At 50.9% G+C, this 26,281-nt stretch overlaps 1 protein-coding gene across 3 annotated transcripts in view; it reads left to right on the plus strand.

Annotated features, from left to right (window-relative positions):
• The window catches only part of vaspb (vasodilator stimulated phosphoprotein b), a 99,583-nt gene that overhangs the window by 31,316 nt on the left and 41,986 nt on the right, over positions 1–26,281 (plus strand). The window contains exon 1 of one of the 3 annotated variants that reach the window (XM_085973351.1): positions 15,860–15,950. The exons of the other annotated variants lie outside the window; for them this stretch is intronic. The gene's annotated coding sequence lies outside the window, so the exon portion shown is untranslated. Of the gene's footprint in view, positions 1–15,859; positions 15,951–26,281 lie in introns of those variants that run through there. 3 annotated transcript variants of the gene reach the window in all.

A 26,281-nucleotide genomic window follows, 5' to 3' on the forward strand; every position in this document is an offset into this window, starting at 1 on the left:
CCTCGTCCCAGTGAGCACAAACTGCGCGTGACCTCCTCTGCCATCGAGCTCTTGCTGCCAAAGGACTCCCTCGCCTTTTTAAATGACCCGTGCGTCTCCTGATTTGTGTGCGAAACCTTCACAATAACGGCGTGGTGTTGTGATCTGGAACGCGCTGCCTGAAAGGACGGTGGAAGCAGATTCAATAGTAACTTTCAAAAGGGAATCGGAGAAATACTTGAAGGGGAAGTTTTGGAGGGCAAGAGCCGGGGGCGTGGACAGCTTGTTCAGAGAACCGGCACAGGCTCGATGGGCTGAATGGCCTCCTGTGCTGTATCATTCTATAACCTCCTCAGTAGACGGCTTGTGTTTTCAGTAAAATGGGATGGGCTATCTGAAATCTTTGCATTTTTAATCGTGCGAGGAAACAACACCTAACGATTCTGTCCTTGCAATCCTGGACTGGGTCCAAAGGGAGTGACGTACTGGTGATTACTGGTATGTCGCAGAGGGCGAGAGCAGAAGGACTTAACGGCATCAGACAAGAAGTGTATGGGGTCAATTGTGTTTTTTTTTTCCCCCCCCCCCTTCTCGCCCCCCCTCCCCTCGTAGTGTGTTGGTACTGATGTGCTAAACAAGCCCACTGATAACACACACAGACCCTCCCACTGGAACAGATGGTTTAAGGCCGAGTCACAAGATCGATGCAGCAACTTGTATTTATACATCACCCTTAAAGTCCTAAGGAAATGTCAAAAGGCACCACACAGAGGTGTAAGTAACAAATGGACACCAAACCAGAGGAAATATTCGAGGGGTGGGGAGACCAAACACTTGGTCAAAAAGATGGGTTTTGAGGAGGGTCTTAAAAGAGAGAGAAAGACAGACTTGCATTTCTATAGCGCCTTTCACGACCACCGGACGTCTCAAAGCGCTTTACAGCCAATGAAGTCGTTTTGAAGTGTAGTCACTGTTGTAATGTGGGAAACGCCAATTTGCGCACAGCAAGCTCCCACAAACAGCAATGTGATAATGACCAAATCATCTGTTTTGTTTTGTTGGTTGAGGGATAAATATTGGCCCCAAGACACCGAGGAGAACTCCCCCCTGCTCCTCTTCGAAATAGTGCCGTGGGATCTTTTACGTCCACCTGAGAGCAGATGGGGGCCTCGGTTTAACGTCTCATCCAAAAGACGGCACTTCAAAAGATGGTGCTCATGTCCCTCGAGGAGAGACAGGTGGAGAGACGGAGAGCTTCAGAGGAGGATTTCTGGAGCTTGGGATCTCGGTACCTGAACTCCCGACTTCCAACGATAAGGAGTGGGGAGGATGCACGAGGTCAGAGTCGGAGGAATGTGGCGAGATTTGGGGAGGGTTGTAATGCTGGAGGAGGGTGGAGTTGGAGAGGGGAAGGGCAAGACCATGATTTGAAGCATAAGGATGAGAATTTTGAGTTGGTGTGATGGATAAACTGGAGTTAATGCGAGATGAGCTCGTCCTCTCATTCAGACAGTGCGTACAGCTCTTCCCCGGTCACCACACTGCTGCTCAAACCATTCCCCGGTTTTTCCCCTCCACTGCTTGACTCGGAAGTCCATTCCACGCGTTGCTCACTCTGAAGAACAACTTCCTGAATTTGCCTTTTGCTGGTTTGAGCCGGTGCCATGGTTTGAGCTGTACGAGGTCCGAGTCTTGGGGTTTCCAATAACCCAACAGCACAGCACCCGGGGACTGCACCTTTCTGGGAAGTGGTCAAGTAGGGGAAGTGAAGTAGGGAGTGAAATGCTGGAAGTAGTTGCACGTTGTGTGGTTACAGGACTGTAACTGAGGAGAGAGAGGTGTGTGTGTGTGTGTGTGTGTGTGTGTGTGCGTGTGTGCGTGTGTGCGTGTGTGCGTGTGTGCGTGTGTGCGTGTGTGCGTGTGTGCGTGTGTGCGTGTGTGCGTGTGTGCGTGTGTGCGTGTGTGCGTGTGTGCGTGTGTGCGTGTGCGTGTGTGCGTCCGTGTGTGTGTGTGTCCGTGTCCAATGAAGCTCGAGGATGCAGGAGATGGCTATCCTCGATGGCTGTTCCAGTTTTCTCTCCTGAGGGTACGGTTCCACAGGTGCCGCCGGCCCTTGACTTCCTCGGCCAAGTGGCCATTCCTCACTCGTGAGCCTCGACCCAGGAGGGCCAGCCAGCTATTCAATCACAGAGTGCATCGTGGCCGACCCAATCCTCTGCACTTACTCACTTTCAGGCAGCTGACATGGGACAGCAAACCATGAGCAGAACACGGGCTGATCTCCTTGTTCCTTCTCCCCCCGCCCCACCCCGGCCAGGGTGCTGAGGCCAATCGGAGCGCCCCTACAGCTGTGATCCGCTGCCTCTGATTGGGGGATTGAACCTGGGGCTGTTGTGTTTTAAGTGGCTGTGTGCTTGTGCTGACTGAGTTGCTGGGGTTTGGGGGAGACGATCAAAACCACAGTCTTGCTCCAAAGTTCCTCGTGCTACACGGTTAATCTTTCTGACTGCGTACTGTTGCTCCTACTGTAACGGGAATTTAGTTCCACATTTCCTTATTTCTGTGAAGCACGGCCACATGCTTACAGCCCGTCTCAGTTCTTCAGCTGTTTCGGCCTCCTCCCCGCCACCCCCATCAGTTGCCCAATAGAGTTTACAAAATGTTTTGAGTGTTCCCCGATTGGTTGGGGTGGGCATTGGCCCTTTTAATTTTTTTTAAAAATTCGCTTATGGGATGTGGGCGTCGCTGGCAATGCCAGCATTTATTGCCCATCCCTAATTGCCCTCGAGAAGGTGGTGGTGAGCTGCCGCCTTGAACCGCTGCAGTCCGTGTGGTGACGGTGCTCCCACAGTGCTGTTAGGGAGGGAGTTCCAGGATTTTGACCCAGCGACGATGAAGGAACGGCCGATATATTTCCAAGTCAGGATGGTGTGTGACTTGGAGGGGAACTTGGAGGTGGTGGTGTTCCCATGCGCCTGCTGCCCTTGTCCTTCTAGGTGGAAGAGGTCGCGGGTTTGGGAGATGCTGCCGAAGAAGCCTTGGCGAGTTGCTGCAGTGCATCTTGTAGATGGTACACACTGCAGCCATGGTGTGCCGGTGGTGGAGGGAGTGAATGTTTAAGGTGGTGGATGGGGTGCCAATCAAGCGGGCTGCTTTGTCCTGGATGGTGTCGAGCTTCTTGAGTGTTGTTGGAGCTGCACTCATCCAGACAAGTGGAGAGTATTCCATCACACTCCTGACTTGTGCCTTGTAGATGGTGGAAAGGCTTTGTGGAGTCAGGAGGTGAGACACTCGCCGCAGAATACCCAGCCTCTGATCTGCTCTTGTAGCCACAGTATTTATGTGGCTGGTCCAGTTAAGTTTCTGGTCAGTGGTGACCCTCCAGAATGTTGATGGTCAGATTAATTCTGGAAGCTTTTTCAACATAGGAAGACCTCAATCTTCCCACCCCCAAAAACTAACACTTGACGGTAGGGAACCATGAGTATATAACACACAAGGCAGTTGAGGCCAATTCATTAAATATATTCAAGAAGGAGTTAGATATATTTCTTAAGGCTAAAGGGATCAAGGGATATGGGGAGAAGGCAGGGACAGGGTACTGAGTTTGGATGATCAGCCATGATCTCATTAAATGGCGGAGCAGGCTCGAGGGGCCGAATGGCCTACTCCTGCTCCTATCTTCTATGTTTCTATAACCTGCACCACAACTTGAGGCACGTGAAAAAGAAACGTCTGCAAGGCAGCGGGCTAGTGTCGATTAGCAGGGTGTGTTCAAAATCAGCCTCTTTTTTAATGTGATGTATTGAGAGAGCGAGAGAGAGACCCCAAGTGTCTTTCTGAGGTGTTGGGTAAACTGTCGGATGGATCGTAGCTGAGCTTCACTGCCAGAAAGCGTTTCCTGTTCCTTTTATCCCCAGCACTGTAGTTGCTGACTCGCTGTGTGGGTGTCCACACGGTGTGGCTACCCTCACTCAAAGGGTCACCCAACTAGCTATGGCCTATTTTTAAGCCTTTGTTTTAAAATTCTCATCCTTGGTTTTTAAATCCCTCCAGGTCCTCATCCCTCCCTATCTCTGTAACCTCCTCCAGCCCTACAACCCTCTGAGATCCCTGCGCTCCTCTAATTCTAGCTTCTTGAGCATCCCCCAATTTTAATCGCTCCACCATTGGTGGCTGTGCCTTCAACTGCCCGGGCCCCAAGCTCTGGAATTCCCTCCCTAAACCTCTCCGCCTCTCTCTCCTTTTAAGACGCTCCTTAAAACCGACCCCACCTGCCCTAATATCTCCTCCTTTGGCTCAGTTAATTTTTGTCTCTATAAATGGAAATTGTTTAGAGGTGAGGAGAATGACACCATGTTTGGGGGCCACCATCCATGAAGTCTTGTGGTTTAGTCGATGCATTGCATCTGCAGCATGAGCTTTGCTGAAAGCTGCCCAGCAGCTGAAGCTGCTTGGAAACTCCGCACTGCCTCTTTAAGAAACCTCAATTTCTCCTATTGGTTTCCAGGGGAACCTGTTCCTTCCTGATGTGTAATATCAAGGGTTCATTCAGTGTCAGTCGCACTCTCGCTCGCTCAACCGAGAAGCCCGTCTGTTAATCTGCCACCACCACAGGCGCACAACACTCGAAGCTCGACACCATCCAGGACAAAGCAGCCCGTTTGATTGGCACCCCATCCACCACCTTAAACATTCACTCCCTCCACCACCGGCATACCGTGGCTGCAGTGTGTACCGTCTACAAGATGCACTGCAGCAACTCGCTAAGGCTTCTTCGGCAGCACCTCCCAAACCCGCGACCTCTTCCACCTAGAAGGACAAGGGCAGCAGGCGCACAGGAACACCACCACCTCCAAGTTCCCCTCCGAGTCACACGCCATCCTGACTTGGAAATATATCGGCCGTTCCTTCATCGTCGCCGGGTCAAAATCCTGGAACTCCCTAACAGCACTGTGGGAGTACCTTCACCACACGGACTGCAGCGGTTCAAGAGGGCGGCTCACCACCACCTTCTTGAGGGCAATTAGGGGTGGGCAATAAATGCCGGCCTTGCCTGCAACGCCCACATCCTGTGAATAAAAAGAAAAAAGCCTCGGTGACGCACCTAATCCCAACTGAGTACGACATAGAGTTATACAGCACAGAAAGAGGCCCTTCGGCCCATGGTGTCCGCGCCGGCCATCAAGCCCTGTCTATTCTAATCCCATTTTCCAGCACTTGGTCCGTAGCCTTGTATGCTGTGGCGTTTCAAGTGCTCATCTAAATGCTTCTTGAATGTTGTGAGGGTTCCTGCCTCTACCACCCTTTCAGGCAGTGAGTTCCAGATTCCAACCACCCTCTGGGTGTAAAAGTTTTTCCTCAAATCCCCTCTAAACCTCCTGCCCCTTAGCTTGAAACTATGCCCCCCTGGTTATTGCCCCCTCTACTAAGGGGAAAAGTTCCTTTCTATCTACCCTATCTATGCCCCATATAATTTTATACACCTCAATCAGGTCCCCCCTCAGCCTTCTCTGCTCTAAGGAAAACAACCCCAGCCTGTCCAGTCTCTCCTCATAGCTGAAGCGCTCCAGCCCAGGTAACATCCTGGTGAATCTCCTCTGCACCCTCTCCAATGCAATCACATCCTTCCTATAGTGTGGCGACCAGAACTGCACACACTATTCTACCTTGCGGAGTGATAGGACATGGGTCTGAGCTTGTGATTTCCCCTCCACAATGTACGAAATTCTGGCCTCTTGTGCATCCCCGATTCCTTCGCCCCATCATTGGTATCCGTGCCCTAAGCTCTAGATTTCCCCTTCCATGCATCTCTGCTTCTCCACCTCTCTCCTCCTTAAAACTCTTTGACCAAGCTTTCCATCCTAATCATATCAAATCAGAAAATGTGGGAAACACTCGGCAGGTCGGGCAGCACCTGTGAAGCGCGAAACATGACTAATAACGTTTCAGCTCGGTGAGCTCCTCGGAATCGGGGGTTTCTGGAGCTGCGCTGAATCATCACCGCCCATTGCTGAGTATGCAAAGCCGGGCTCAGAACAGTGTTGCTGTTTGTCACTTCCCATACCCCATTACATTGGACCCCTTTGAAAACACCAAGAGCCAGGAGGACAGCGAGAGAGACGAGGAGGAGGAGGAGGAAAAGGGTGTTGCAGCGAGCTGCCAAATACTGATGCTCAGCCCTGAGCCTCTCCACCCACCACCCCCCCCACCCAAGCAAACAGTCGATGGAAGAGAGAAAACCGGGAGACTGGCAGCTGCCGATGACCTCCTTATGTGACTTAATGTCAATTTTTGTTTGATAATACTCGTGTGAAGCGCTTGGGATATTTTACTATGTTAAAGGTGCTACATAAATGCAAGTTTTACATAGGATATATGACACAGAAACAGGCCATTCGGCCCAACCAGTCCATGCCGGCGGTTATGCTCCACTCGAGCCTCCTCCCGTCTTGCCTCATCTAAATCTATCAGCATAACCCTCTGTTCCCTTCTCCCTCATGCTTGTCCAGCCTCCCCTTAAATGCATCGATACTATTCACTTCAACCACTCCCTGTGGTAGCGAGTTCCACATTCTCACCACTCTCTGGGTAAAGAAGTTTCTCCTGAATTCCCTATTGGATTTCTTGGTGACTATCTTATATTGATGGCCTCTAGTTATGCTCTTCCCCACAAGTGGAAACATTCTCTCTCTCTATCCACTCTATCAAACCCTTTCATAATTTTAAAGACCTGTATTAGGTCACCCCTCTGCCGTTTTTCAAGAGAAAAGAGACCCAGCCTGTTCATCCTTTCCTGATGTGTATACCCTCGCATTTCTGGTATCATCCTTGTAAATCTACCCTGCACTCTCTCCAGTGCCTCTATATCCTTTTTATAATATTGTTGAGCTCCAGAGTTCAGTCACACCGCTGTGGGCAGTTGCCAAGTGGAGGCCAGGCAGTTTCCAACAGAGAGAAAATGGGAGCAATTTCTCTTTTACAGGGACCCTTCCAGTTGCTGTACGGAAGCAGGGCTAACGCTCGATCAGCATCACTTTATATAAAAAAAAACCCAGATGATCTGGTCAAAAACACATTGCTGCTTGTGGGAGCTTGCTGTGCGTAAATTGGCTGCTGCGTTTCCTACATTACAACAGTGACTAGTCGTCAAAAAGTGCTTCATTGGCTGTAAAGGGCTTTGGGACGGCTAAAGGAGCTATATAAATGCAATTTTTTCTTTTTCTTTCTTTGAATCACTCCTTCACTCGAGTTTCCCATCCCTTTGACATCATACTGGTACATTTGTGTGGCACGCTCTGTGGCTTTAATGTCCTATTTTTTTAAGGGACCCAAAGCCGTGGCCTAACCAAAGCTTTGTACATGTTTACCATTAGCTTTCCACTCTTGTACTCTGCTTCTATTTATAAAATCCAAAAGGTTGTGGCTGTTTTCTTCACCTGCACGTTCCCTTTCAAGAAACTCTTTGTTATTCCAATTGAAAGCAGCTAATTTCAAAATTCTATCTTTTTACGAAACTGAATTTTCATTTCTATAGCGCATTTCATGGCCGCGGGACGTCCCAAAGGGCTTTACAGCCAATGAAGTACTTTTGAAGTGTAGTCACTGTTGTAATGTGCGAAACGCGACAGCCAATTTGTGCACAGCAAGTTCCCACAAACAGCAATGACCAAATAATCTGGGGTTTTTTCAGCGATGTTGGTTGAGGGATAAATATTGGCCCCAGGACACCGGGGAGAACTCCCCCTGCTCCTCTTCGAAATCGTGGCGTGCGATCTTTTACATGCACCTGAGAGAGCAGACGGGGCCTCCGTCTCATCCGAAAGACGGCACCACCGACAGTGCAGCACTCCCTCAGCACTGCACTGGGAGCATCGGCCTAGATTTTTGTGCTCGAGTCTCTGAAGTGGGAGTTGAACCCACGACCTTCTGACTCGGGCAAGAGTGCCGCCCACTGAGCCACGGCTGGCACTTGAGACTGCCATTGAAGAGAAGCTCCAAGAGGGTGATTTGCAGTGTTTAGGGGTCTGTATTATGGGGAAAGACTGGAGGGACTTAGGCTTTTCAGGGAATGAAGTACTTGCGTAGTCACTGTTGTAATGTAGGAAACGCGGCAGCCAATTTGCGCACAGCAAGCTCCCACAAACAGCAATGTGATGATGACCAGATCATCTGTTTTTGTTATGTTGATTTTGAGGGATAAATATTGACCCCAGGACCAAGGGAAAAATTCCCCCTGCTCCTCTTCAAATAGTGCCGTGGGATTTTACATCCATCTATGAGGGCAGATGTTTAACGTCTCATCTGAAAGACGGCACCTCCGACAGTGCAGCACTCCCTCGGTATTGCACTGGGAGTGTTAGCCTGGGTTATGTGTTCAAGTCTCTGTGGGAGTTGAACCCACGACCTTCTGACTCGGAGGCGAAAGTCTGAGGTGCTGGTATTTCAGTACATTTTAAGTTTCCTGTCAGCATGTCTCCCTGATGCACACGTCCTTTTTATTAAAAAAAAGTGTAAAATCAGTTGCAGGTTTACAAACGAGGATTGGGTCTGTGTGACCTAACCGCAAACATCCTTTTGATAAAGCTCGCAGCCTAGATCAGCACCCACCGCACTGTGACTTTTAACTCTGGTCTACACCTCGCAGCCCTGCACCGAGACACGGTTTGATCGGGCTGGAACGCGTTGTGCATCATCGACTGAATTCACTTCCCAGCTGGAGGTGCAAACGACAAAACGTTCGGTGGATCAAGATTGAAAAAAAAACACTATTTGCATGAAGACATTGGTGGGAAGCTCGAGGAACAGCACCTCCTCTTTCGATTAGGCACTTTACAGCCCTCTGGACTCAACATCGAGTTCAACAATCTCAGATCATAACCTCGGCCCCGATCACATACATATATATATTTTTTTTATCCACTCTTTTTGTTTCTTCTTCCCTCCCCCATGGCAGCTGTCCTTCATTCTGCCAGCGCAATTCCAAATCAAATCAACTTTTATTGTCATTGTTAGTGCACAAGTGCAGTACAACGAAATGTAGGCTTGCGGCTCCCGAGAGTGTACATTTAGATTAAGACATTTAAACATTCAACATACATTTGGCTTGTAATACATTAACATAAACATAACCATAATAAAGTGCATTGGCAGATGTGCAGGCTTTAGAGTTTATTTGTGGAGTTCAGTAGGATGACAGCCCTGGGAAAGAAGCTGTTCCTAAATCTGGTCGTACGGGTGCGAATGCATCTGTAGCGTCTTCCCAGATGGCAGGAGGGCGAACAGACTGTGGCTGGGGTGGGTAGGGTCTTTGATGATGGACCGTGACCTCCGTAAACAGCGTTTCTGGTATATGTGCTCTATGGCCGGTAGCCGGGTGCCGGTAATGCGTTGGGCAGTTTTGACTACCCGCTGCAAGAGTCATCCTTTGTTCCTTAACCTGTCCTATTACCACCTCCTCTGGCCTCGAATATCTCTCAATGTCTCTTAATCTCTCCTGCTTCCTATCCTATCACTGACCTTCCCTTTTGTTCTTTCATCCCCTCCCCTTTTTCCCAGCCCCCTAAACTTGCTTTCCATTTCCTGCTTTCTTTTCCAGTTCTGACGAAAGGTCTTCGACCTGAAACGTTGACTCTATTTCTCTTGCCACCGATGCTGCCTGGCCTGCTGAGTATTTCCAGCGTTTCCTGTTGTTATTTTGGTGAGAAACTTGTCGGCATCAGTCAATGCTGTCGACACCAATACCATCGGTCTTCAGACCGTGTGTTCTCTTCCAGACCTGCTCAAACTCTCTCTCTCCCCCCCCGCCCCCCCCACCTCCCCACAGCCCCAATCAATGAAAAGCTCCTTCATGTCCATACCAAAATAACAGCGTCCAATTTATGTCATGCGTTCATCACCCAAACTCGTGACCTCCACACCACCTAGCACCTGGCAGGGGAGTCCAGAACCAGGGGTCACAGTCTAAGGATAAGGGGTAAGCCATTTAGGACTGAGATGAGGAGGAATTTCTTCACCCAGAGAGTGGTGAACCTGTGGAATTCTCTACCACACAAGGCAGTTGAGGCCAATTCGTTAAATATATTCAAGAAGGAGTTAGATATATTTCTTAAGGCTAAAGGGATCAAGGGGTATGGGGAGAAAGCAGGGACAGGGTACTGAATTTGGATGATCAGCCATGATCTCATTAAATGGCGGAACAGGCTCGAGGGGCCGAATGGCCTACTCCTGCTCCTATCTTCTATGTTTCTAGAAGGTCAAGGGCAGCATTAGCTCCAGGCCTCTCGCCATCCCGACTCGGGCGTATATCGGCCGTTCCTCCATCGTCGCTGGGGCAAAATCCCGGAACGCCCTCCCTAACAGCACTGTGGGAGCACCTTCACCACACGGACTGCAGCAGTTCAAGAAGGCGGCCCACCACCACCACCACCACCTTCTCAAGGGGCAACTAGGGATGGGCAATAAATGCCGGCCTTGCCAGCAACACCCCATATCCCAAGAATGAATTTTTTATTTAAAAAATTGAACGTTGTTCTGTGCCACACTGTTGACTGCTGCAGCTGCATTCTTCCAGCAATAGGTGGCGCTTCGTAATCTCCAGATCCCCATAGTTCGACCTACAGTGTGACGACGACACTCTGCGGGCCATTCGCGTGTTGCTGACATTCCATGGGCAATGGCACAGGACATTTATTAGTCTAGAGTTCTTCTTCCCCAGCCTTCCCTCTTTTATTCCCCAAATATTTATTTCCCTATCTTAAACCAGGGTTGAGCTAATGAGTTTGCACATCTTTGTTTCCACTGATAAACCAGGGGAGGTTTGTTTCGCTCCGAAATGTTGGCATGGCAACGAGATTTATTCACTCCGCCCCACCCCAGTCATCACTTGTCGTGAGTTGTGCTGTAGCAATTTTCTTCACTTTCTCATTTCCCCCCCCCCCCCCTTCCTCTTCTTAGGCAGTCCCTCGGAACCGAGGATGACTTGCTTCCACATTAAGAATGAGCTCGCAGGTGGCTGATTAGTCCAATGCGGGACCTACAGTCTCTGTCACAGGTGGGGCAGACGGTGGTTGAAGGGGGCGGGTGGGTGGGGTGCTTGGATTGACGTGCGCTCCTTCCACTGTTTGCGCTTGGCTTCCGCTTGCTCCCAGCGAAGAGACTCGAGGTGTTCGGCGCCTTTCCGGATGCTTCTCCTCCACTTTGTGCGGTCGTGGGCCAGGGATTCCCAGGTGTCGGTGGGGATGTTGCACTTTTTCAAGGAGGCTTTGAGGGTGTCCTTGAAGCGTTTCTTCTGCCCACCTGGGGCTCTCTTGCCATGACAGAGCTCTGAGTAGAGCGCTTGTTTTGGGAGTCTCGTATCGGGCATGCGGACAATGTGACCCGTCCATCGGAGCTGATCGAGCGTGGTCAAAGCTTCGATGCTGGGGATGTTGGCTTGAGCAAGAACACAGACGTCGGTGCGCCTATCCTGCCAATGGATTTGCAGGATCGTGTGGAGGCAGCGTTGGTGGTACCTCTCCAGTGCTTTGAGGTGCCTGCTATACATGGTCCATGTCTCTGAGGCATACAGCAGGGCGGATATTACTGCTGCTCTGTAGACCATGAGCTTAGTGCCGGGTTTCAGGTCCTGGTCTTCAAACACTCTCTTCCTCAGGCGACCGAAGGCTGCACTGGCACACTGAAGGCGGTGTTGGACTTCGTCGTCGACGTCGGCCCTTGTTGACGGTAGGCTCCCGAGGTATGGAAAGTGGTCCACGTTGTCCAAGGCCTGGTCATAGATTTTGATAATTGGGGAGCAGTACTGTGTGGTGGGGGCAGGTTGGTAAAGGACGTTTGTCTTACGGATGTTGAGTGTAAGGCCCATGCTCTCGTACGCTTCGGTGAAGGTGTTGACGATGGTTTGGAGTTCGACCTCCGAGTGAGCGCAGACGCAAGTGTCGTCTGCATACTGTAATTCGACGACAGAGGATGGGACGACCTTGGATCTGGACTGGAGGCGATGGAGGTTGAACAGTTTCCCATTTGTTCCCCCCTTCACCCCCCCCTCAATCACGCCATCTATCCCCTCGTCCTCTGTTTGTTCTCGGCCAATGTTGGTCATGTTCCCCTGAGCGGCCGATGCCCTCGCGAATAAGCAGCTGTGGCTCAGTTGGTCGCACGTTCTCCTCTGGGTCAGCAGAGTTCGAGTCCTGCTCCAACGACCTGAGTGCACAATCTAGGCTGCCGCTCCAGTGCTGAGAGGGAGCACTGCACTGTCGGCGGTGTCGTCTTTCGGATGAGACGTTAAACCCAGGCTCCGTCATCCCTCCGGTGCATGTACAACATCCAGCGGCACTGTTGGGAAGACGAGCAGGGGAGTTCTCCCCGGTGTCCTGGCCAAAATCTGTTCCTCAACCAACATCGCTCTGACAGATTATCTGGTCATTTATCTCATTGCTGTTTGCAAATTGGCTGTAAAGCACTTTGGGACGTCATGAGGTCACGGAAGGCGCTATATAAATGCAAGTTCTTTTTTAACTTGAAATCGTGCGTGGGATCCAATCGCTCTATCTGTAAGGTCGTCTTTCATTTGCCTCCTTTTCAAGCGGGAAGAATCTTGAGTTTTTCCCTAACCTTTCCTTTTTAGCATCGGCCTCTGCATTTCCTCCGGGGAAGACCTGAAGTTCGATTGCGGGTCTGTGCTGAGTTAGCACATTTTGGCCCGGGTGGAAGTAGATCACTGGTCTGTGCCAAGTTAGCACGTGCTGGCCCGGGCGGAAGTAGGGGTGAACCAGTTGGCTTCAGTGCACTTGGGATATCAAAGGATTAAAATAAGCAAAGTTCAGTTCCCAATTGATAGTCAGTGCCACCCCTCCCACCCTGGGTTTGCTGCCTGGATGTCAAGACTGGACATGGCCATGATGCCACGTGGTCGAATAGCTCGGCCACCCTCACATATGTAGGAAAGAGCTCTCATTTATATAGTGCCTTTCACGACCTGCGGATGTCCCCAAGTGCTTTACAGCCAATGAATTACTTTTGAAGTGCAGTCACTTGTAATGTGGGAAACGTGGCAGCCAATTTGCGCACAGCAAGCTCCCACAAACAGCAATGTGATAATGGCCAGATCGTCTGTTTTAATTTGTTGATGTTGGTTGAGGGATAAATATTGGCCCCAAGACACCGGGGAGAACTCCCCCTGTTCCTCTTCGAAATAGGGCCATGGGATCTTTTACGTCCACCTGAGAGCAGACGGGGCCTCAGTTTAACATCTCATCCGAAAGACGGCACCTCCGACATCGCAGCGCTCCCTCAGCACTGCACTGGAAGCGTCGGCCTAGATTTTTGTGCTCCAATCTCTGGAGTGGGACTTGAACCCACAAACCGTCTGACTCGGAGGAGAGTGTGCTGCCCACTGAACCACGGCTGACACTGCAGAGTGGCCAGTTGAGCGAGCCTGGCAGTTGAGGGACTGTACCCCAGCCAGAATTGATGCCTGCATGAGGGGAAGCGAGAATGAAGAGATCAACATGGTCTCGGTGGTGGCGGAAGCAGTCTAGAACCTCCCATTGAGGGCCCGGCCTGGCTTGTCTGATCTCTTGATCGTTATGCAAATAAGTGGCTGGGGGCCCATGTGTGTGTGACTTCTTTCGAAAATTAAGAACATAAGTAGGAGCAGGAGTAGGCCATACGGCCCCTCAGGCCTGCTCCGCCATTCAATAGGATCATGGCTGATCCGAACCTAGACTCACGTCTACTTCCCTGCCCGCTCCCTGTAACCCCTAATTCCCTTATCTGCTAGGAAACTGTCTATCTCCGTTTTAAATTTATTTAATGTTGCAGCTTCCGCAGCGCTCTGGGGTAGCAAATTCCATAGATTTACTACCCTCTGAGTGACGAAGTTTCTCATCTCAGTTTTGAAAGGGCAGCCCCTTATTCTAAGATTATGCCCCCTAGTTCTAGTCTCACCCATCAGTGGAAACATCCTCCCCGCATCCACCCGATCAAGCCCCCTCACAATCTTATATGTTTCGATAAGATCGCCTCTCATTCTTCTGAACTCCAATGAGTAGAGTCCCAATCTACTCAACCTCTCCTCATACGTCAACCCCCTCATCTCCGGAATCAACCAAGTGAACCGAAAGATACAAGTGTGAGAGAGAACTTTTCTCACATGGAGCGGTCAACCTTTTGGCAACTGTTCTCTTCCTGTCGTGTGTGTGTGTGTGTGTGTGTGTGGCGGGGGGAGTACTGGTGCGTACAGGTCTGTTACTGGTGAGGAGATGAGTATAAGATCATGGGATTGTGTGATTGATTTTTACCGTGTATCTATTCGTATCACTCACCACACTGTTTCTGTGAAAGATTTTGTGTTTGTGAGTAGGGGTTAAAGGTTGGCTCTTTATCATGAGTCCGGATGATACTTGCATTTTGACCTTTGCTATTTCTATTGCCCACATCCTGTATCTCCACTCCCTTAAATCTGGTGGGAGGTCCCTCAGAGTCCTAACCCATCCAATTCCACAAATTCCTGCTTCTTGATGGGCTTGGCAGTACTTTTTTTAAATTTCTTAACTTTTTTCTCTTCCCCCCCCCCCCCCCCCTCCCCCTCCCTGGTAACTCTTCGCTGGGTTATCGCTTTGTAGTCACTGTCCTGTGCCACCCCTAGTGGTCATTCTTTGTGTGTGAGCCTAGCCATCTTTAGCGTCAGCGGCTGCTCTGTCGTGGGGGGCGACGTAAGAAAACTACAGGAAACTTTCGATTAACCGGCACCTAAATAACCGGAAATGTCGGTTAACCGGCAAAATTCAGGAGTGGGTTCAAGTAGCTTTTATTCTTTTACTCCATGTGTTGCTGTGCAAGGGTGTGGCTGCAGCTGTTGCTAAGCTACAGAGACGCTTGCAACTTGTGCCCATTGTTCTGAAGCTGTTGCTAAGCAACAGGGCTTGTTGCTTTATACGGAGCTCTCTGCTCTCCGTATCTTTTACTGTAGCGTTCGGTTATCCGGAATTTTTGATGAACCAGCACCACATCGGTCCCGTCCGTGCCGGATAAAAAAAAGTTTCCTGTACTAGGCACTCGGTCTAAGCGTTAAACAAAGCTTTAATCAACTGTTTTACAACATGGAGGTCTAGTTGTGTCCTTCACTAGTTCCTGTTAAGAATGTCCTGCGCAAGCTGGGCCCATGCCCGAGTATTTATACTCTTCCCTGGACAGCGCCACCCCCAGGCCGTTCAGTATTATTTCATAAGTCTTTCTTTCATGAGTGACTGACTGATTCATGTCAGGGGGCATCGCGTCTGAGCCCGATCTGGTCTGGGTCTCCGGGAGGGGGGGGGGCCAGTGGGGTACAAAGCCCAGTCGTCGGGAAGCTAGGATCAACTACCTAGGGATGAGGGACTTCAGTCACGTGGAGAGGCGAGAGAAGCTGGGGTTGTTCTCCCTGGAGCGGAGAAGGTTAAGGGGAGATTTAATAAAGATGTTCAAAATTATAGAGCAAGTAAGGAGAAACGGTTTCCACTGGCAGGAGGGTCGGTAACCAGAGGGGACAGATTTTCAGATAATTGGCAAAAGAACCAGAGGGGGAGATTTTTTTTTTTTTTAAATGCAGGGCTATGGGGAATCAGCAGGGGGGGTGGGGGGGAGTGGGACCAAGCTCTTTCACAGAGCCGGCACAGGCACGATGGGCCGAATGGCCTCCTTCTTTGCTGTACGGTTCCATGAGCTCAGATTGGGTTCCCACTGCTCTGTTGTGTTCCGCCAAATGTACTTTTCTTCTAACCAGCTGGTGTCTGTCGTTCCCTGTAACTCATTAACCAGCTGTGTGATTCAGTAATTGCGTGCTTCCTCTTCTCGACGCAGCAACTTGAGTTGTCTGTGCGGAGCCGAGGTCGGCAGGTCAGTTGACGCCCCAAAAAAAAAACCGCAGCCGGAATAATCCGTTCTTGGTATGTTCATGGCCTTTGAAGTCAGGAGCCTAGAGAATGCAAGAGGTGTGTCATCTATTTCTTGAGTATTTTACCCTCCTTTCATTGAGTTGTGTTGTTTCATGTTGCTCCATATCCCTTTTACCTGACGCAAAAATCTAGCGATCTCCATCTTGAAAGCTGCATTTGCCCCCCCCAGCATCCACCGCCTGTTGCGGGGTGGGGGGCGGGCCGGGGTCGGCGAGGTGGGGGGCCGGCGGGGGGTGGCAGGGGGCACAGATTTCCACTACCCGTTGTGAAACCGTGCTTCCTGAATGGCCTGGTTCTAATTTTAACTTCATGCTCCCTGGTTCTTGATCTCCCCGCCACAGGAAATACTTTCTCCTGTGTATCTACCCTTTCGAATCCTTTTAACATTTTAAACACCTCGATCAGATCTCCCCCCTCAATCTTTCTAAACTCACCAACAACAACAACTACTTGTATTTATATAGCACCTTTAACGTAGTAAAACGTCCCCAAGGCGCTGCACAGGAGTATTTGAAGACAAAAACATTTGACGCCGATCCAGGAGAAATTAGGGCAGGTGACCAAAAGCTTGGTCGAAGAGGTCGGTTTTAAGGAGCGTCTTAAAGGAGGAGAGAGAGGTAGCGAGGCGGAGAGGTTTAGGGAGGGAATTCCAGAGCTTAGGGCCCAGGCAACAGAAGGCACGGCCACCGATGGCGGAGCGATTATAATCAGGGATGCGCAAGAGGGCAGAATTAGAGGAGCGCAGATATCTCTGGTGGGGGGGGGGCCTGGAGGAGGTTACAGAGATAGGGAGGGGCGAGGCCATGGAGGAGGTTACAGAGATAGGGAGGGGCGAGGCCATGGAGGAGGTTACAGAGATAGGGAGGGGCGAGGCCATGGAGGAGGTTACAGAGATAGGGAGGGGCGAGGCCATGGAGGGATTTGAAAACAAGGGTGAGAATTTTGAAATCGAGGCGCTGCTTAACCGGGAGCCAATGTAGGTCAGCGAGCACAGGTGGGGGGTGATGGGCGAATGGGACTCGGTGCGAGTTAGGACACGGGCAGCCGAGTTTTGGATGACCTCAACTCAGGGCACTATTGGAAGAGCGGAGAGTTCCACCAGTGTCAACCAACACCACACATATGGAGAGAGAGAAGAAAAAAAAAACAACCTGCTTGCGGGATCTTACTGTGCACAAAAGGGCTGCCACACAACAGCACTTCCAAGAAAGGTAATTCGAAGAGAAGCCAGATCATTCAAATCTTCCTCAATGCCTCCGCCGGGAGAAGGAAATAAGTGAAACAATTCATTTGCTTTTGTAAAAAGGAGCTTTAATTTCCTGACCCCTCATTCCTACCTGGACCCAAAGACCCTCGATTGACCAATGCCACATAGCTCGGGGTGGGGGGTTGTAGGGCTGAAGGAGATTAGAGATGGGGAGGGGGCGAGGCAAGGCAAGGCGAGGCCATGGAGGGATTTGAAAGCGAGGATGAGAATTTTGAACTTGAGGGAATACAAGCCAAGTTTATGCGACATGTCCTGCTAGTTGAGCCCTTTTAGCCCCGCGGTATCATTCTGGTGAATCTGCGCTGCTCCTGCTCCTGCTCCAAGGCCATTATATCCTTCCCCCTTCCTGAGGTGCGGTGCCCAGAACTAATCGCAGTTGCTCCAGACGGGGTCTGACCAGGGCGCTCTACAACTGAAGCGTACTGTGAACGAGGCAGCAACACGCTAGGCCGTGAGTGTGCTGTGTGTGGAGGGTGCTCTTGTGACTCGGTGCTGGCTCTGGTTATTCTCTTCCCTGCCTCTGTTATTTCCCCCCCACTTTTCTGCTCCAACAAGTACTGTTGCATGTGACTCAGAAATGGCCGAGCGTCACTGAGGGGGGGGAAAAATGTAAACCTTTCAGACAAAGCCAGAGCAAGCCCGAGCAGCTCTGTACTTGTTTTTTTTTTTTAAAAGACACGTGACTGCCTCTGTGAGGAAACTGAATGCTAACCTGTTCTGTACGCCATTGGTACCGGACCATTGCTGGCAACAGACCCGATGTCTGTGCTCGCAGGAGGAGAAAGGAGGCGGTTCCAGAGGTGGACCGCCCGCAAACCACGAAAATAACTTCCACCAGTGATGCAAGCTGACGGACTTTTAATTTCTTGGCTGCAGCTCGGGTCGGTGGGTCACCTCGGGGGCCCAGCCCTGCTCCTCCTCCCCCCCCTCCCTCCCATAGGGCTAACAACGCAACTTTAGTATCTCTGCTCTGTACACAACAAAAGAAATAGGAGCAGGAGTTGGCCATTCGGCCCCTCCAGCCTGCTCCGCCATTCAATACGATCGTGGCTGATCTTCTACCTCATCTCCACTTTCCCACCCAATCCTTTGATTCCCTTCATGTCCAAAAATCTATCGCTCTCCATTTTGAATATACCCAATGACTGAGCCTCCACAGCCCTCTGGGGGAGAGAATTCCAAAGATTCACCACCCTCTGAGTGAAGAAATTTTTCCTCATCTCAGCCCTAAATGGCCGACCCCTTATTCTGAGACTGTGACCTCTAGTTCTAGACTCTCCAGCCAGGGGAAACAGCCTCTCGGCATCTACCCTGTCAAGCCCTGTAAGAATCTTGTACATTTTAATGAGATCACCTCTCATTCTTCTAAAGTCAACAACAATAACTTGTATTTATGGAGCGCATTTAACGTAGCAAAACGTCCCAAGGTGCTTAACAAGAGCGCTATCGATAAAAACATTTTTGACTCCGAGGAGATATCTGGACAGGTGACCAATAGCTTGGTCAGAGGTAGGTTTTAAGGAGCATCTTGAAGGAGGAGAGAGGCGGCAAGGTTTAGGGAGGGAATTCCAGAGCTGGGGCCCGGGCAGCTGAAAGCACAGCCGCCAACTCCAGGGAATATCGGCCCATTCTACTTGATCTGTCCTCGTAGGACCACCCTCTCATCACCACTTGCAGAAGCTGCTCTCCTGTACTCTGGAGCTGGCCGTGCCAGGAACTCTGCTCCGTTCACAGTGCGGGCGGGAAATAGGGGTGGGGGTCTTCCGTAACACCTGCCCACCGAACCTTCTGCACCTTCAGCTCTTTCAACATCGCGGTTGGTAACCGTTCCCTGGTCCACGAGTCTTCTCGGATGATCTTGATACCTGGGGTGACAGGAATGACGTTTGAGGAGAGATTGGGTCGATTGGGCTTATACTCGCTGGAGTTTAGAAGAATGAGAGGGGATCTCATTGAAACTTATAAAATTCTGACAGGACTGGACAGACTCGATGCAGGAAGGATGTTCCCGATGGTCGGGGAGTCCAGACCCAGGGGTCACAGTCTAAGGATAAGGGGTAGGCCATTTAGGACAGAAATAAGAAGGAATTTCTTCACCACCCAGAGAGTGGTGAACCTGTGGAATTCTCTACCACAGAATATTTCTTCAGGCTAAAGGGACCAAGGGGTATGGGGAGAAAGCAGGGACCGGGTACTGAATTTGGATGATCAGCCATGATCGCATTGCATGGCGGAACAGGCTCGAGGGGCCGAATGGCCTACTCCTACTCCTGCTCCTATTTTCTATGAGGTGGGGTTGGAATTAGCCGTGCCTTCAGCCCTCCCAATTCTGGCCTCTTCTGTGCATCCCTTCACACCCCCTCCCGCCACACCATTGGCGGCCGTGACTTCAGCCATCCAGGCCCTTGGCTCTGGAATTCCCTCCCTAAACCTCTCCGCCTCTCTACCTTTCCCATTAGGTGGACATAGAAGATCCCACGGCCACTATTTCGAAGAAAAGCAGGGGCGTTCTCCCCGGTGTCCTGGGGGCCAATATTTCTCCCTCAAGCAACATTACTAAAAACAAACAGATTCTCTGGCCATTATCACATTGCTGTTTGTGGGAGCTTGCTGTTCACAAATTGGCTGCCACGTTTCCCACATTACAACAGTGACTACACTTCAAAAAGTACTTCATTGGCTGTAAAGCACTTTGGGACGTCCGGTGGTCATGAAAGGCGCTATAGAAATGCGAGTCTTTTTTATTAAGCCGCTGCTTAAAACCTACCTCATTGACCAAGCTTTTGGTCACCTGTAATTTCTTGCGTTTTACTGCGTTAAAAGGCGATGTCCAGATGCAGGTGGTTGTTGTTGCGGCAGCTGCCCCTCTGCGCCATCCATCAACCCACCGAATCTGCAGCCCTGCCTGCGCCGCGCTGTCCCAGCCTGGCGTTGCATAGTTTCTCCCCGCGACTCGCTTCCCCGAATTAGGTTGCTGCCTGGAGATGCAGGCTGCCTAAAAAGAAAGAACTTGCATTTCTATAGCGCCTTTCACGGCCTCAGGACGTCCCAATGCGCTTTACAGCCAATGAAGTACTTTTTGAAGCGTGGTCACTGTTGTAATGTAGGAAACGCGGCAGCCAATTTGCGCACAGCAAGCTCCCACAAACAGCAATGCAATACTGACCAGATCATCTGTTTTTAGTGATGTTGATTGAGGGATAAATATTGGCCCCAGGACACTAACGGCACTCCATAACTGTAAGTTGGTTACAGAAGCTCGTTTTCGCTTCAATAGTCTCCTCTCGTATCCTGAGGATGCTCACTCCTACTGAGCTGTGGCCCGTTCTTCATGTATGAGCCCAGGACACCAGGGAGGGGGGGGGGTGGTGTGTAGGGAAGAGAGAACTCCCCTGCTCTTCTTCAAAATAGTGCCATGGGATCTTTTACATCCACCTGAGAGAGCCGACGGGGCATCGGATTAATGCCAGTGCCTCCGACCGTGAAGCACTCCCTCAGTGCTGCACTGAAGTTAACTAACTTCCTATGCAGAAGTTGAAAAGGAGAGTTGGAGGATGTTTGCTGAACTGGGGTTGCTGGGAGGCCACGGATTAGGCTGCGAGGGGGAGGATATGTGACCAGCCCCTTGGTACCCTGTACTCTTGATCCAGATCTTTAGGCTTCTTTGTGCTGCTCGCCAGCGCTGCCGGTGGCTTCCCCGTGCTGAGCAGCTTGCAGCCTCAAACAGGCCTCGGATTCGTAGGCCCGGGCCTGTGTTGCCATCGGTTCCATGTCGGCTGGGTGATTTCCGGTGAGGAGGGAAGCTGAGGGGCGGGCGCGTGGTTAGCTGCAGGCTGCATTTCTGTAATAAAAGCCACTTGTGCTGTGTTACCGGCAGCTTTGCATTTGTAAGAGGTTCCGCTCTTGACCACTCTGCCCATGGTTGCCAGGCTGAATACAACTCCAACGGGAGGGTGGGGTGGGTGTGTGGTTGAATGGGGAAGCATCCTATCCTGCACTGGAGTCATGGCTGTAGTTTCATTATCAGTTAGCGGGTGTGCTCCATCTGGCATTGAAGGGAAAGTCCCATAAACTGAATTGCCAGAGAAGTTTAGAGAACTTGAATGCTGATTCTCTCCATCCCTACTGAAGCCTTTCAATATCTTTTCCATAAGAACATAAGAACCAGGAGCAGGAGTCGGTCATACGGCCCCTCGAGCCTGCTCTGCCATTCAATAAGATCATGGCTGATCATCGACCTCAACTCCACTTTCCCGCCCGATCTCCATATCCCTCGATTCCCCTAGAGTTCAAAAATCTATCGATCTCTGTCTTGAATATACTCAATGACTGAGCCTCCACAGCCCTCTGGGGTAGAGAATTCCAAAGATTCACCACCCTCTGAGTGAAGAAATTTCTCCTCCTCTCAGTCCTAAAATGGCCGACCCCCTTTTCTGAGACTGTGCCCCCTGGTTCTAGATCCCCCCCCCCCCCCCAGCCAAGAGAGAGTCCACAACTAGGGGACAAAGTTCATTAATTCCCTCATTCGTTTTATCCCCTTTTCCCCTTGTCTCCTTAATACAAGGGTGTCCACAATAGAACCTAGAGGCTATTCGGCCCATCATGCCTGTGCCGGCTCTATGGAAGAGCTCTCCAAGAAAAACTTGCATTTCTATAGCACCTTCCACGACCACCGGACGTCCCAAAGCGCTTTACAGCCAATGAAGTACTTTTTGAAGTGTGGCCACTGTTGTAATGTGGGAAACGCGGCAGCCAATTTGCGCACAGCAAGCTCCCACAAACAGCAATGTGATAATGGCCAGATCATCTGTTTTGGTTATGTTGGTTGAGGGAGAAGTATTGGCCCCAGGACAATTTGCCCCATTCCACCTACTCTTTCCCCGTAGCTCTGCAAATGTCTCCTTTTCAAGTATTTAGCGAATTCCCGTTTGAAAGTTACTATTGAATCTGCTTCCGCCGCCCTTTCAGGCAGCGCGTTCCAGATCACAGCGTAAACAAAATTTCTCATCTCCCTCTGGATCTTTGCGCCAATTATCTTCTACCTGTTTCCTCTGGTGACCGACTGTCCTCCCAGTGTCATCTCCAGTCCTTTGAACCCTGGTAATACAACCCACAAAAAGTTCAGGAAACTGCCTTCGGTTTGCACTTCTGGTTTTTGCTGGTTTGTCCTGTTTCGAGTTTGATGGGCGTGGAGATTTAGAAAGGGCTTTGGTTTGCATAGTTGTCTGTCTCATTGTTCTGATTTTAGGATTTGCCCTGGAATGAGATCCATCTGTATCAACAGCTTTAGGGAGCTGGTAATTAGTGGGAACGGGGACTTACACTTTACATGTGGCCCACGAGGCTCTTTGGTGGTACGCACAACAACAACAACTTGTATTTATACAGCGCCTTTGAAGTTGTAAAACCATCCCCAAGGCGCTTCCCAGGAACGTAATGAGACAAAATTTGACACCGAGCCAAGGGAGGAGATATTAGCCCAGGTTGGTCAAAGAGGTAGGTTCTAAGAAAGAGAGACGGTTGGAGAGGTTTAGGGGGGGAATTCCAGAGCTTGGGGCCCAGGCAGCTGAAGGCACGGCCGCCAATGGTAGTGCGATGGAAATGAGTGTGGGGGGGATGGACAAGACCAGAGTTGGAGGACTGCAGAGTTGTCGAGGGACGTGGGGAGGGGTGCGGAGCCGTCGAGGGACGTGGGGAGGGGTGCGGAGCCGTCGAGGGACGTGGGGAGGGGTGCGGAGCCGTCGAGGGACGTGGGGAGGGGTGCGGAGCCGTCGAGGGACGTGGGGGGGGGGTGCGAAGCTGTCGAGGGACTGTGGGGTGAGTGCGAAGCTGTCGAGGGGACGTGGGGGGGGGGGGGGGGGGGAGTGCGGAGTTGTCGAGGGACGTGGGGCTGGAGGAGGGGCCCCCGAGTGGCCACTGAGATTTTAGGTTCAGCGATTTCTGCCTAAAGGTGTTTAATCTTTGCAGGAGTGTGATGAACCTGACACGTGCTTACCCAACTGGCCCTCAATAATGCGAGCCCAGCCAGTTTTGTCCCTGGCCTGAGCTGAGTTAGCTACTCTTCAATAGTAGGTGGTGCCAATAGGAACTCTGCAGTCAGGCTCTTGGGCAAGGGAGGGGGAGGGGGGGTGGTGGAATAAATAAATCGGCATGGGATTTCCATTCTGGATCACGCCAGGATTCTGCTGGAAAGCCTGCGCTTGCGGACATTGTTAGGATAGGGTCAACTTTGACTGCCATGTCCTTCATAAAGAAAGAACTTGCATTTTTATAGCGCCTTTCGAATCCTCAGGACGTCCCAAATTTGCTGAATTGTCAGAGGTGCTATCTTTTGATGAGACGTTAAACTGAGGCCCCGTCCACCCCCTCGGGTGGATGTAAAGGATTCCGCGGCCACTATTTTGAAGAAGAGCAGGGGGAGTTCTCCCGGTGTCCTGGGGCCAATATTTATCCCTCAATCAACATCACTAAAACAGATGATCTGGTCATTATCACATTGCTGTTTGTGGGAGCTTGCTGTGCGCAAATTGGCTGCCGCATTTCCTACATTACAACAGTGACTACACTTCTAAAGTACTTCATTAGCTGTAAAGTGCTTTGGGACGCCCTGAGGTCGTGAAAGGCGCTATAGAAATGCAAGTTCGTTCGTTCTTTCAAAGCGCTTTACACCCAATGAAGTTTGAAAAGCTTGCTAAAACCCATTGTTTAGGGGGTGGGGGGGTCCACATGAACCCCACTTCAGGCCAGGTGCTCAAGGAGGCCAGTGAAACGGAGTGAGTCAGCAACATTTTGGAAAGTGGCGGGGGGTGCAGAATAAATTTGGTCCGGCAGTGAAGTCCAAGCATGTTAGGAGTTAATCCTAATCCAACTCTGGCAGGCGGTTGGCTTTGCTTCTTTCTGATCATTTCATGGCTGCTGCGTGCTATCTGGCAGCCGTTGTGTGTGCCCAGTCTCGCTCCTTGCCAATTTGTGCATTAAATCAGATCTCCTGGCCAGCTCCTCTCTGCTTTGTTCACTCCCTCCTTTTGCATTATTAACCTGTTAGCAACTCGCAGTCTTTGCCTTCCCAACAACAACAACTTGTATTTACATAGTGCCTTTGAATGTAGTAAACCGACCCAAGGGGCTTCACAGGAGCCTGATTGGGCAATTGTTGACACCAAACCGCATAAGGAGATGTTGGGACAGGTGACCAAAAGCTTGGCTAAAGAGGTCGGATTTAAGGAGCGTCTCAAAGGAGGAGAGGCGCGGAGGGAATTCCAGAGGTCGGGGCCCAGGCAGTTGAAGGCATGGCCGCCAATGGTGGGGCGATGGAAATCGGGGCTGCGCAAGAGGCTTGAATTGGAGGAGTGCAGAGATCTCGGAGGGTTGTGGGCTGGAGGAGATTACAGAGATAGGGAGGGGGTGCGAGGGCCACGGAGGGATTTGAGAACAAGGATGAGAATTTTCAAATTGCGGTGTCCCCGGTCCGGGTGCCAGTGTAGTTCATCGAGCACGGGTGAGGGGTGAACGGGACTTGGTGCGAGTCAGGACACGGGCAGCCGAGTTTTGGATGAACTCAAGTTTACGTAGTGTGGAATGTGGGAGGCCGGCCAGGAGTGCGTCGGAATAGTAAAGTCCAGAGGGAACAGAGGTACAGAAGAAGGTGTCAGCAGCAGATGAGCTGAGGCAGGGGCGGAGACGGGCGATGTTACAGAAGTTGAAGCAGGCGGACTTGGTGATGGAGAGGATACGGGGTCAGAACACAGTGAGAAATGCTCTGTACAAACCTACAGTGCACCCAAAAGTCTGACAGACCTGGGCATTACTAACCGATCCACTTGTGTTAGTTACCCACAGAACCATCTTGAAGAATGTCCTCTATTTCCCGGATGACTTGCTCCACTTCAGGAAACTTCCAGTATTCTTTAGATTAATAATTGACTTGCTCCAGAGTTCTGGCTCCCAAAGAGTGAGGCCCGAGAACATTGTGGTTAAACTAACGTGAAACAAGTCGTGACCTGAATACTTAGTCACTGAAGCAGACAAGTGTTAAAGGTCGATTTAAAAATTAAATAAAGGTCTACATGGCACGGTAACTTGATGTAATGTCTCATCATTGCGATTTTGTTCCAATCCAGCCCAGACTGTTGGAATGAGGTCTCCTTCGGGTGTTTAGAGTCCTATGTGCACTGTGTTTGGGCAGTCTCTCTTGGTCTGTATCTGAGTGCAAATGGACCAGTAGTGTAAAAAAAAAAAAAACCTGTTTCTCGTTTGCAATCTCAATAAGGTCAAGGGGGAGGGGGGAAAATGAGAGAATGTCAGTGAGGATGTGCTCTGCTGGGGCAGTGTAGAGCGAGTTTTACTCTGTATCTAACCCGTGCTGTACCTGCCCTGGGAGTGTTTGATGGGGACAGTGTAGAGGGAGCTTTACTCTGTATCCCGTGCTGTACCTGCCCTGGGAGTGTTTGATGGGACAGTGTAGAGGGAGCTTTACTCTGTATCTACACCGTGCTGTACCTGCCCTGGGAGTGTTTGATGGGACAGTGTAGAGGGAGCTTTACTCTGTATCTAACCCCGTGCTGTACCTGCCCCGGGAGTGTTTACTGATGACACTGGGTGCCTGAAATATAAATTGTTCGATTTATCGGTAACCTCAGTGTGCATGTACTATGTGCGTATAGTGTGAGCCCTTGTTAATATTCTGGAGCTTCCGTTATACCTGAGGCTCTGACTGTAGCCGGGTGTGGCCCCGAGGCTCTGACTGTAGCCGGGTGTGGCCCCGAGGCTCTGACTGTACCCAGGTGTGGCCCCGAGGCTCTGACTGTACCCGGGTGTGGCCCCGAGGCTCTGACTGTAGCCGGGTGTGGCCCTGAGGCTCTGACTGTAGCCGGGTGTGGCCCCGAGGCTCTGACTGTAGCCGGGTGTGGCCCCGAGGCTCTGACTGTAGCCGGGTGTGGCCCCGAGGCTCTGACTGTACCCGGGTGTGGCCCCGAGGCTCTGACTGTACCCGGGTGTGGCCCCGAGGCTCTGACTGTATCCGGGTGTGGCCCCGAGGCTCTGACTGTAGCTAATTTTCTCACTTCTCCTGAAGCAGTTGCTGATGCCCTTCTCCTATCTC

This window comes from Somniosus microcephalus, chromosome 34 (assembly GCF_052327205.1).
Source record: "Somniosus microcephalus isolate GS21.2 chromosome 34, FLI_Smic_1.0, whole genome shotgun sequence".
Lineage (NCBI taxonomy): Eukaryota > Metazoa > Chordata > Chondrichthyes > Squaliformes > Somniosidae > Somniosus > Somniosus microcephalus.